The sequence below is a fragment of the Chiloscyllium plagiosum genome, chromosome 12 (assembly GCF_004010195.1).
Source record: "Chiloscyllium plagiosum isolate BGI_BamShark_2017 chromosome 12, ASM401019v2, whole genome shotgun sequence".
Lineage (NCBI taxonomy): Eukaryota > Metazoa > Chordata > Chondrichthyes > Orectolobiformes > Hemiscylliidae > Chiloscyllium > Chiloscyllium plagiosum.
Window position 1 is genome coordinate 3,459,690 of NC_057721.1, and position 13,558 is coordinate 3,473,247.

A 13,558-nucleotide genomic window follows, 5' to 3' on the forward strand; every position below is an offset into this window, starting at 1 on the left:
AGGTCAGGAAGAAGATTGCAGGTTAGGAAGGCGGTGCTGAGTTCGAGGGATTTGACTGAGACAAGGTGGGGGGAGGGGAAATGAGGAAACTGGAGAAATCCGAGTTCATCCCTTATGGTTGGAGGGTTCCTAGGCGGAAGATGAGGCGCTCTTCCTCCAGCCGTCATGTTGCTATGGTCTGGCAATGGAGGAGTCCAAGGACCTGCATGTCCTTGGTGGAGTAGGAGGGGGAGTTGGAGTGTTGAGCCACGGGGTGGTTGGGTTGGTTGGTCCGGGTGTCCCAGAGGTGTTCTCTGAAACGTTCCGCAAGTACCCATGGTAAATCCAGCAGAACAATCTTCATAGGATCACTCACAATTGCCTCAGGGAATGCGTCTTCAGTCTTAAACCATGTGAGTCAGGGACCAGAGCAGCAGCAACTGACTCCTTGAATAAAGCAAACAAAATACCAAGGCCAATTCAACATTTTTTACAACCGGCGAGTATTTTCGCTGTGTCTCTCCGGAGCGGCATTAACACTTATTAGTTTGAGTGAATGCATCGAAACGTTAACACTTCCGATCATTTTTCTCAGCGAACCAACCTTGAAAGGGTAAGGTTGCAGCTGTTTTCTTTTGGTGTTAACAGGAATTTCCGGAGGACACCCCACCTTCCTGCTCAATCACTGGGTGTGAGCCATTTCAAACCGAGCAGTAGGGGTTGACGGGTTCTGATGAATGGGTGTGATTAAGACACAGGGGAAACTCAGTGCTGTCTTGTGCATTAACCCATTTAACACTTCAAACTGAGGTACCACAGAATCCTATTTCTGCTTTTATGGCCCAACATCCCTCATTTTGTTAAAACTCACCTGTGTTAAGTGTTTGAGACATGATTTTGTTTTTAAAAAGTTCTTGCACATTTCTGTGCAGATTGAGGTTCCTTTCATTCGTGGGATGTGGGTGTCTCTGGCTGTACTGGCATTTATTGCCCCCTCCCTAGTTGCCCCTTGTAAGGATGTAGTGAGCTGCCTTCTATGTGGGGTACATACACCCACAATGCACCAGGATTTTGACCCAGCAAAATGGCCGATACATTTCCAAGTCCGGCTGTAGAGCAGCTTGGAAAATTGCGTTGGAATAATTTATCAACTGGAAATAAACAACATGTAAATGCTTGATAATGTTCAGGGCGCATGTCTGAAATGGTCAGACTGAAAGGGCAGCTGGATTGTATTACATGTTACCTCTGGCACTCAGTGTTGTCCTATTGACTTGAACAACTAATGGAACAAAGCTTTAATCTCCTGTCAGTAACCACCAACTGGCGCAGCAGTTACAATATTGACACTACTTTATTCAAGCTGGGCACAGAGGAACTCTCCCTCTTCACACGCCTGCAAACTCCTTTTCCTCTCGTAGGCCGTTGGAGCCAAGGAGCACATGTTAAACATGAAGCTCGGAGCACGGATTACACTCAGAGGTTGGGGCCATCAGTTTGTTCGTTTTTAAATTCACCAATTTTAGTGAAACTGTGCACAGGTTCAGAGACATCATGCTGGAAGCACAGCAAAAATTGTCTTAAGCAGAAATTTATGAACTGTTGCTCTTGATAAACCGCAAAGTTTACTGTCTTATCCTGTCCACTTATTAAATTTATTTACCACTGTGTAAATGTCCCTGTTTTTCAATTGCACGGGCAAACAAAATATCAACAGTCGATTCAATTTCGAGTCAATTTCTCCTCGAGCACTGCGATCCTCACCATGACCGAGTAGTCAGTTGAGGGTGCGAGTGAGAAGGCCAGTAAGCTTTATTTAAGTGATTTACGCTGTAAATCAAGTACAACAGTGATGTGTATACCCCCCCCACCCAGCATTACATTTCGATTACATAGTGTGTGTCTTTATATTGATTGTGTGGACCTCTTGATTAACTGGAATATTTGATCAACTGACCCACTCCTGGTCCAACAGGTGCCAGTTAATAAAATGCTTACAGTAATGCTGTCTTGTCCAGAACAATTGATCAGGTTTGTGTAAGTGCAAATGTCAAAGGGATTGGCAATTCTAAACCCTAGACTCATGTTCCAGGTTCAAACCCATGGTGGATTGTAAATGCAATGGATCTGTCTGCAATGAAATGTTTCAGTGATGTTGCCAGGGTTGGAGGGTTTGAGCTAGAGGGAAGGACTGAATAGACTGGGGCTGTTTTCCCCAGTGCGTCGGAGGTTGAGGGGTGACCTCATAGAGGTTTATAAAATCATGAGGGGCACGGATAAGATGGATAGGCAAGGTCTTTTCCATGGCTTGGGGGAGTCCAGAACTAGAGGGCATAGGTTTAAGGTGAGAGGAGAAAGATATATAAGGGACCTAAGGGGCAACTTTTTCACTCAGAGGATGGTACATGTATGGAATGAGCTGCCAGAGGAGGCTGGTACAATTGCAACATTTAAAAGGCGTCTGAATGGGTATATGAATAGGAAGGGTTTGGAGGGATATGGGCCAAGTGCTGGCGAATGGGACTAGATTAATTTAGGATATCTGGTTGGGATGGATGGATTGGACTGGAGGGTCTGTTTCTGTGTCTCTATGATTGTGATATCAACATTGTTGTAAAAACTCATATCTGGTTCACTAATGTCCTGTAAGGAGGGAAATCCATCGTCTTTACCTGGTCTGGCCCTCACGTGTCCCCTAAACTACGGCAATGTGGTTGGCTCTGAACTGCTTGGAAAGCCATTCTGTTCTATCAAACTGATGAGAAATGATCGTGGTAAAGGCAGCCTTTATAAGTCAGGAGGCTCCTGCCTGTTGCAGAGCTGTCCTCCAGATTCGTCAAGTGACAGCCTGATATAGTCATGGCCATCGACACTATTGCAGACGCCAACATTATCAGCCCACCAGGAGGTGGCAGCACCTCTGATGGCATACAATCGGGAGGGAGTTGCCCTGGGATTCCTCTATGTTAAGTCCGGACCCCATCACCTCTCATAGCATCAGATGAAACATGGGCAAGGAGACCTCCTGCTGAACACTACATACCATTTCCCTCAATTGGTGAATCTGTAACCCTCCATGTTGAACACCAACTTGAAGAAGCAGAGGGTGGTATTGGATGTACTCTGAGTGGGAGATTTCAATGTCTAGCAATATGGAAGGCAACAAACTATTATTACTGGACTGTTAATCCTAAGATCCAAGTAATGTTCTGGGAATCCAGGTTCACATCCTGTTATGACAGATGGTGGAATTCAAATTCAATAAAAATCCGTAATTAAGGATGACCATTATTCCTTTGTTGATTTTGGAAATATCCTCAGGTTCACTAATATCCTTTAGGGAAAGAAATCTGCCATCCTTACCTAGACTGGCCTACGTATGATTCCAGACTCACAGCAATGTAGTTGACTCTTAACTGCCCTCTGGGCAATTAGGTATGGGCAATAAATACTGGCCAAGTCAGCGACACCCTCATCCTATGGATAAATGAAAAAGCAATGGATCCAAAAGGTTTAAAACTGATAAACAAAAAAAGATCGCATGGGAGACAAACCTAAGGTTCCCATCAGTCTTTGAAGTAATGCAGTGCATTTTCTTATACATTGCTGCAGAGATACAATAAATTATATCTTAATTTATTCTTTGAGTAGGATAAAAGGTCGGCACAACATCGAGGGCCAAAGGGCTGCACTGTGTTGAAGTGTTCAAGATGGAGTTTACTCTCAAGATGGAGTTTACTCTCAAGATGGAGTTTAATTTAGATAAACGTGAGGTGCTGCATTTTGGGAAAGTAATTCTTAGTAGGAATTATGCACTTAATGGTAAGGTCCTAGAGAGTGTTGCTGAACAAAGAGACCTTGGAGTACAGGTTCATAGCTCCTTGGAAGTGGAGTCGCAGGTAGATAGGATAGTGAAGAAGACATTTGGTATGCTTTCCTTTCTTGGTTAGAGTCTTGAGTATAGGGTTTGGGAGTCCATGTTGTGGTTGAACAGGATATTGGTTGGGCCACTGTTGGAATATTGCATGCAAATCTGGTCTCCTTCCTATCAGAAAGCTGCTGTGAAACTTGAAAGGGTTCAAACAGACATTTACAAGGATGTTGCCAGGGTTGGAGGATTTGGGGTATCGAGACAGGCTGAGTAGGCTGGAGCTGTTTTCTCTGGAGCATCGGAGGTTGAGGGGTGACCTTATAGAGGTTTATAAAATCATGAGGGGCATAGATAGGATAAATAGACAAAATCTTTTCCCTGGGGTTGGGGAGTCCAGAACTAGCGGGCACAGGTTTAGGGTGAGAGGGGAAAGATATAAAAGAGACCTAAGGGGCAACTTTTTCACGCAGAGGGTGGTACGTGTATGGAATGAGCTGCCAGAGGAAGTGATGGTGGCTGGTACAATTGCAACATTTAAAAGGCATCTGGATGGGTATATGAATAGGAAGGGTTTGGAGGGATATGGGCCAGGTGCTGGCGAATGGGACTAGATTGGGTTGGGATGTCTGGTCGGCATGGACGGGTTGGACCGAAGGGTCTGTTTGCGTGCTGTACATCTCTATGACTCTATGACTCTATAACCCTTCTCATTAGACCAGGGAGTGGTTACCTTCATATACAATGGACCATATAAGCCTCTAAAGAACATGCACACTCATAGAGATATGAATGATAGAACACACAACGTGATGATCAGTGAAGGAATAGATATGGGAGGCTGTTTAAGTACAAACTGAAAATCCTTGGTACTAGGGGGAAATTTTAAATGATATTTTAGGCTTAAAGGCAAGAAATTTAAAAATATGCACCTGCTCAGTTTGGATGTTGCTACCATTTTGCATTGATACCACGAGGCATGACTAGAAACTAATGTAGCAAGAGAGCAACTCACCTACTCTAGGACCAGAAAAGCACGGAAAGAGCAAAAATAATTATTTATGAGCTGAATATTTTTGAGGAATCCTCAATTATAGCTGAAAATGTGTGAAAATTCTTCATTTAAGTTGTGCAAAGAGGGAAAATCCTCCATAACAATAGCCAAAGTACAGGATAGCCATAATTATATCAAAATAGTAAAACAAAATCTTTAAAGAAGATAAAATACCTAATTACGTTCTGAAACCATGATATCAGAAATAGATTTGCCAGGAAGATTTAATTTCTGAAAATATAATACAACACAAAACTGCTCATCCTGGAGAAAATAATTCTTGAGCTGAAGAACAGCTCAAGAATTATGGTCTTATGGTCTTAAAACTGAGTACTAATTCAGAAATGTGCTTCTGCACACAATTTGGAACATTTCAGATGTGGTGTTGCTCAGCAAGGGGTTAACAAGCATCAGACACATTTGAAGACATACTCAAAGTCTTTGATATTAAAACTTATGAAGGTGCCAGAGTTTTTAAAAAGGATACAGCATCCAGAGATAAGCTTAATTGAAGAGATGTTACAATAGCGACTTAAAGTCAGAATCCAAATTGTTGCTGGCCTTACTGATATATTTTGGAACATTTTGCATGGATCACTTTGAGAACTGTTGACATGTCTATTTAATTCACTCTTATGGTCGCCATCATCTTTCATTATGGTTTAGCACTGGACACACTTACTGACCCTTACTATCTTCCCCACCATGATACATTTTCAGCATGTTTCTATGACATAAGTTTCTTTTCCTCCCATGATCAGGAGTATTTATTAGATAAATTACTTTACTAACCCTCCTCACGGCTTCGTATGGACTTCACTTGCAGATGATGCTATTGCATGCACAATAATCCTGATCAGAAAACTATACTGCTTTTGTTACTGAATGTTTCCACGGCCATTTCATTTACACCTGTGAAATTTTCAAATACTCCACATGCTCCTGTGAGCCCTTCTGGAAAGATGGACCCATAATCGAACACTGCAGGTTCATCTCTAACATTCAAGAATTTCTTCCTTATCCATTTTAACTGCCCTCTAATCTCATGACCATAAACCCATACAATTGGACTGTATGCCAGCAGATTCATCTGGGCAAGCTTTGGTAGCAAGTAGTAAGAAATCCAATCCATCATCCTATAGATTGGAAGGGTTTGTGGAGGAGGAGGAAGTGGGGATGTGAGGCAGTGGGTTAAGTATGACAATGCCGTCATCCCCAACAGTTTCAACCTGACTGAAGATCATAACCTCAGCACGTGGTGCCTCCAGTATGACCAGTACCATCACCTGCTCAAGTTTGAGAACACACACTAGTCCCCGTGTGCGCTAATGATTTCCTACTCCCCCTTGTTAGATAATGCATAGCCTCACTAGAGACCAGGGAGTGTGTCATTGAGAACGTTACATTTCTCTCCTCTACTACACTTCCTCCACTAAGGCCACCAGTGCAGCGTCTGAGAAGCTGGGAGCACACTCATCCCCACTGTGTGTTAGCAAACCCCTCTTTACTATGTCCGTGCCACTTATAAAGCAAGGGCTCCCACCACTCACCCCAGCCACAGTGTACCTCCCCTTGGTGAGGCTATCTTTAGGTAGTGCAGCTTTTCTATTGAGGCATGCAACCACTGCATACCCTGGTTTGCTCTAGCTGTACCTTTAATGACACAATATGCCTTTAATAGGGATTCATTCTGTCCTGTTTCTCTTGAAGAGGAGAGTTGAAAATCTGGTATCGATGTGTCTGCTCCATGGAAAACAGAGTAAATAACTCAGGGGATTTTGTAAAAAGTTAGACAAAAAGGAGCATACGTTAGTGGAGTCAAGGTCACATAGACCCAGAATTTTAGTTTTTGTTGTCAGTTGTTAAAATTGGGGCTCTTTGGAGTTGAAGCTGCTAGATACAGCTCTCTCTCTCTCTCTCTGCTGCTGCTGCAAAAAGCTTGAGTTCTCTCTTCGCTGCTCGATTCAATCTGTCAGCTTCTCCTTTCTCCAGGAGATCGCAAGTGAGGGATACCTGTTTTGCTGAATTTGCCTTTGCCAAGGGTGTGTTTATGAGATGCTGTTAAATTCGAATGGTGGATGAGTAGTAGTTGAAGAATAAATTATTTTGTGACGTATTTTGATAGAGTCAATGTTAGGCTCATTCTTGTTTATTTGTTTGCATTTTAACGGTGGCGTAAGAATAAAATGTGGTTTACTTAAAGCTGAGTAGGTGACCAATCAAATCATACCTGGAACTTGCCTTCAAAAAAGATAGAAGCTAAGGACTAGGTCATCTCCTTGATATATATTGAAGGCGTTTAGTCCGGTCCAAGACACTTGTCATCCTGGTGATGAACACGAGATTGGTGAACTATCAGCATTACGTTAAACAGGGCAGGGAATCTGACATTGTGGCCAATATTGGGTAATTTAGCTGCCCAATTTAGCTACCAGAACTTCGACTGAGACTCCAACACATTAGGGAAATATTACAGAGAAGTCCAAGACATTCAGGTGAATTTACACATCCGAACTCCATAGTTTTATAGCATCTTAACCAGACAGCCATGATGTATCTTAAATATATTCTTATGAGATGTGGATTTCACTGGCAAGGCCAGCACTAGTTGCTTGTCTCTGATTGTACTGGAACTGAGTGGATTGCTAAGCTATTTCAAAGGGCACTTGAGAGTCAACCACGTTGCCATGAGTCTGGAGTCACATGTAGGCCTGACCAGGTAAGGGTGACAGTTTCTTTCCCTAAAGGTGCATTAGTGAACAAGGTGGGTTTTCGAATAATTGACCCGAGCTGCTATGGTCACCAATTCTGAGGCTGCCCTTTCATAATTGAATTTCAACTTCTCAAGCAATCACTTCAGAACAGTTTGTTACACGTGACAAAGCAGAGAGACTAAATAATGTTGCCTGTCAAAACAAGCATTTCTTTGTAACACAATAAACCTGGAGCAAATTAGGATATTATCACCTTTTACAGTATTTTCAAAGTAAAATTTCCCTTGTGTGAAGGCACTGCAGTGAATATTCCTGTGTAGTCGTCAGTGATAACCGTGCAGCTGATGGGGTTAACTGGGTTTTGTGGTGGAGTGAGGGACAATTATTTGAGAGGTTTTATGACATTTCCTGGAGCTGTGCTGAATCACCCACTCTAACTTCCACACAGCAGGCCAGTGAGAAAAACAAAAACTCTGTCAACCAGATGTGGACTGCCAGCGAGTGCACTGGTCGGATATAGGGGCAGTCGGGAACTGAGAAAGAGGAGAGGGAACCTCAGCTCCTGACCCTCCTGAGAATGGCGTCAGGGAAGGAAGGTCACGTCTGAGGGATAACTGGATAATACTCCACCAAAGACAACCTGGGAAAATGGCAGAAAGCATCCAGGGCTCGGGGAGGCTGGGCAAGTGACTGGCCGAATATAATAAACTTCTACAGTGCTATCCCACAGGTCAAACAAAAATAAAACAGGCTTAGCTTATGTAACCGAGAAAACAGCTCCTTTCGCATCGGGAAGATGAAATGCAGTTTCCAAAGCCAGCTGGAAGCAATTGAACACGCCAGTTCATTTCAAAGAGGCCACATTATGAATCATCAGTTGTGTAAGTGTCAAGGGAAAGGGGATTGGTGAGGCGAGAGGCTTCAAGGAACCCTCAGTTACAACAGTGAAGCTCGCTTCATGTCAGAGCATAAAAGGCAGAAATCCTGTCGATGCCAGGCAGCTAAATCGAATCAACTGAACCTGTTCTCTCCTTCTGCATCGTCAGCACCTACAGTCTAAGGAAACAGGTGTGGGCCTTGAAACCTAAAGTTGTTGGGCTCAATGCCAGGGTGATATGGGTAGAGAGCATTTAGCAAAGAGTGAAGGTGCTGTCTCTTGAGTTTGCCTTGTGTCATCATTGGAACAGTGTCCAGGTGCAAGACTGAGAGCTCAGCAGACATTCAACTAGATCATGGGACAGCTGACCTGGGGGAGATACGTAGTCAAGGACATTGTGAGATTTGTGTTGATTGACGGTTTTATGAGCAGTTAATAGGATTAAAGTTTTTGTGCAGAAGGATTTGAATGGCTGTTGTTTAATTTGACAGCTTCATGAGCTGTTGTCGTAACATAGAGAATAGTAGCAAGAATAGGCCCTTAAGGCTTGCTCCGCCATTCTTTATGATCACAGCTGATCATCCAACTCACTATCCAGTTTCTGATTTCTCCTGGTATCCTTTGATTCTTTTAGCCCCAGGTGGTATATCCAACACCTTCTTGAGATCACACAGTGTTTTGGCTTTGACTGCTTACCATGGTAATGAATACCATCGGCTCACCACTCTCTGGGTGAGGATTATTAGGATTGAAGCTTTTTGAAGAGGGGCTTAAATCTTTGTTGATATAATCTGACTGTTTTATGCACATTTACAAAGGTTTCTCCATTCCCCCTCATCACAATGGAAATTAAATTGTCATGTTCATTACCAGTTGCTTGAAAGTTCCAGAGCTGTTCATCATTTTTTAGATTAGATTCAATTCCCTCCAGTGTGGAGACAGGCCCTTCGGCCCAACAAGTCCCCACCGACCCTCCGAAGAGCAACCCACTCAGATCCATTCCCCTACATTTCACCCCTTCACCTAACACATTCACCCCTGACTAGGGCACCGAACACTACGGACAATTTAGCATGGCCACTTCACCTGACCTGCACATCTTTGGACTGTGGGAAGAAACCAGAGCACCCGGAGGAAACCCACGCAGACACGGGGAGAATGTGCAAACTCCACACAGACAGTCGCCCGAGGCTGGAATTGAACCCGGGTCTCTGGCGCTGTGAGGCAGCAGTGCTAACCACTGAGCCACCGTGCCGCCCCTAAAATGGCTTTTTTAATGTGTCTTCTGATTATTTTGACAGCAAACCACCATTTCAAAGATTTCCCAATATTATCGCGGGGCTCATTAATTCTGTCCAGAGTGGAGACTGGACAAGTGGCTTAAAGAATAGAGGGGAGTGGGGGTGGGGGGGGAGGGGAGGTGGTTATGAAAGGGTATAGAGGTGACATGGCGAGTGGGTGGGGGTGAGGGCTGGCACGCCTACATCTAATTTAGAGAACACAGCAGAGCCTTCTAACCAGGCTGCCCTTGGGATCCACACCCCCCCCATTCCAGCCTTGCGTGGCCATGACACCAGCCTATACCCATAATCCTGACCTGAAAATAGCACTGCCTGGCAGGACATCAGGAAATAGTTGCATCCATGATTTCCACCCCATGAGTGACAATCCTGGCCCACCATTCACTGACTTTGTGCCCGTCTCCGCAGCAGAAGGCAGAAGGAACCTCAAGCTCAAAGCAAAGTTAACTTATCGAAACTGGATATTCTGGACCAGGAACTAAAAAATACCACTGAGGTCAACAGGGAAATGGTCAAGGGACGAGGAGTAGTTTTATTGATTCAACGTGAAATAACTGTAATGATAAATGAGGGTATAATTTTTAAAAATGCATTGGAGGATGTTGACTGGATCAACATTTATTACCAATCCCTAATCGCTCTGTGAGCTGTCTTCTTGAACAGCTGCAGTCCAAGTTCTGGAGATACCCCACAGTTGCCCAGTATCCACAGTTGGAGTTCCAGGATTCCGACCCAGTGACTCTGCAGGAACGGCGATATATTTCCGAGTCAGGATGGTAAGGGGCTTGGAGGGGAACTTGCAGTTGGTGGTGTTCCCACATATCTGCTGCCCTTGTCCTTCTAGATTGGGTGGTATGCATATGGAATGAGCTGCCAGCAGAAGTGTTTGAGGCAGGTACATTAACAACAGTTGCAAGGCATTTGGACAAATAAATAGATCGGAAAGGTTTAGAAGGATGTGGGCCAAGTGCGGGGAAATGAGGTTAGTGTGGATGGACATTTTGGTCGGCATGGACCAGTTTGGGTCAAAGGGCCTGTCTCCGTGCTGTAGGACTCTATGACTCTCTGACTCTAAGTGGTTGTGGGTTTGGAAGGTGCTGTCTGAAGATCTTTGGCGAATTCCTGCAGTGCATCTTGTAGATAGCATACATGACTGCTACTGAGGATCAGTGATGGAGGGAGTGGATGCTTGTGGATGTGGTGCCAATCAAGAGGGTTGCTGTTGTCCCAGATGGTGTCAAGCTTCTTGAGTGTTGTTGGGCCTTCCCCATCCAGGCAGGTGGGGAGTATTCCCTCACACTCCTGATCGTGCTTTGTAGATGATGGATAGGCTTTGGAGAGGCAGGATGTGAGTTACTTGTTACAATACTCTGACATGCTCTTCATAGTATACCTACAGTGTGGAAAAAGGCCATTTGGCCCAATGAGTCCATACCAACCCTCCGAAGAGCATCCTACCTAGACCCATTCCCTTACCCTATTACTCTCCATTTCCAACCTCACCCTACCCTGCTTCAAAGGGGTGGTGGTTAGATTCTCTTTTGTTGGCGATAGCTATTGCATGGTATCTGCGTGGTGCGAAAGTTACTTGCCATGTTACAAGAAGCCATTCAAGTTGGGGAAGCAGCAGGTGATGGTATAGTGAGGAGGATCTACACGTTCTCTGTAGCAGTGAGTGAGAGTCTACAAGCCAGAGTTCAGAATATTTGCCCAGGGCGAGAAAGGTACTCACTAATGGACCTGGAAGACCCATGTCATGGACCATGTCGGCCGAACTAGGAAAGAGATTCGACCCAGACAGTATGATGAACTATTCCCTGAATTATTAGAGAGAACATCAACATTGATAATCTCTGGATGGTCACTTGAGACATGTCCAAATCAGCATAGGTTCCATAAAATTAGAGAGATAATTATGTGGCTGAGAAAAGTGGGTTCTGGTTCATTGCCCTGGGCACCAGTATCAACATAGGTGCTGTACCACAGAGATGGTGTACACCTGAATTATACTGAGCCCAGTGATCTTGTGCATGGCAATTCTAGGAATCCGGTGAAGGCGTTAAACTAAATAGTGCGGACAGGACATCGTCATGAAATCCCTGCAGTGTGGAAACAGGCCATTTGGCCCAACAGGTTCACACTGACCCTCGGAAGAGTATCCCACCCTATGACTCTACATTTCCCCTGGCTAATGCATCTAGTCTGCACACCCCTGAACATTATGGGCAATTTTGCATGGCCAATTCACCTAATCTGAACATGTTTGGATTGTGGGTGGAAACCGGAGCACCCAAAGGAAACCCACGCAGACATGAGGAGAAAGTAAAAACACCACACAGACAGTTGCCCGAAGCATCAGATGTAGAAAGATGTAAAATATCAAAAAGACAAGTTATGAGAGAAAAATATTATTGTGCAAGCTGAGGGTCAGGAAAAGGCAGAGAGAAATTCATAAATATCAAAACTGGATGCCACAGAGATATCAAACAGATCAAACTAAGAGCGCTATACCTGAATGTGTACAGCATTCAGAAGAAAGTAAATGAATGAATAGCACTCATTGAAATAAAAGTATGATCTGATAGCCTTTTCAGAAATGTGGCTGCGGGATTGAATCTTGAGGGGCTTTTTTATTCATTCACGGGATGGAGCACCATTGTCAAAGGCAGCATTTATTGTCCATCCCTAACTGACCAGAGGGCAATTAAGAGCCAACCACATTGTTTCATGCCTGGAGTCACCTGTCGGCCAGACAAAGATGGCAGCTTCCTTCCCTGAAGGACATTAGTGAACCAGATGGGTTTTTCTCCCCCTTTCACATTAGACCCATAATTCCAGGTTTTTAAAAACTATTGAATTCAAATTCTACCATTTGAATCTGTGGCTCCAGAGGATTTCCTGGGTCGTCTGGATTAACAGTCCAGCCATAATACCATTAAGCCACTGCCTTCCCCGAAGCATGTACATTCAAGAAGAGTCATAGAGTCATAGAGATGTACAGCACGGAAACAGACCCTTCAGCCCAACCCATCCATTCCCACCAGATATCCCAATCCAATCTAGTCCCACCTGCCAGCACCCGGCCCATATCCCTCCAAACCCTTCCTATTCATATACCCATCCAGATGCCTTTTAAATGTTGCAAATGTACCAGCCTCCACCACATCCTCTGGCAGCTCACTCCATACACGTACCACCCTCTGCGTGAAAAAGTTGCCCCTTAGGTCTCTTTTATATCTTTCCCCTCTCACCCTAAACCTATGCCCTCTAGTTCTGGACTCCCCCACTCCAGGGAAGAGACTTTGTCTGCTTATCCTATCCATGCCCCTCATAATTTTATAAACCTCTATAAGGTCACCCCTCAGCCTCCGACACTCCAGGGAAAACAGCCCCAGCCTGTTCAGCCTCTCCCAAGAGCTCAGATCCTCCAACCCTGGCAACATCTTTGTAAATCTTTTCTGAACCCTTTTAATTTTCACAACATCTTTCCAATAGGAAGGAGACCAGAATTGCATGCAATATTCCAACAGTGGCCTAACCAATGTCCTGTACAGCCGCAACATGACCTCCCAACTCCTGTACTCAATACTCTGACCAATAAAGGAAAGCATACCAAACGCCTTCTTCACTATCCTATCTACCTACGACTCCACATTCAAGGAGCTATGAACCTGCACTCCAAGGTCTCTTTGTTCAGCAACACTCCCTAGAATCTAACCATTAAGTGTATATGCCCTGCTAAGACTTGCTTTCCCAAAATGCAGC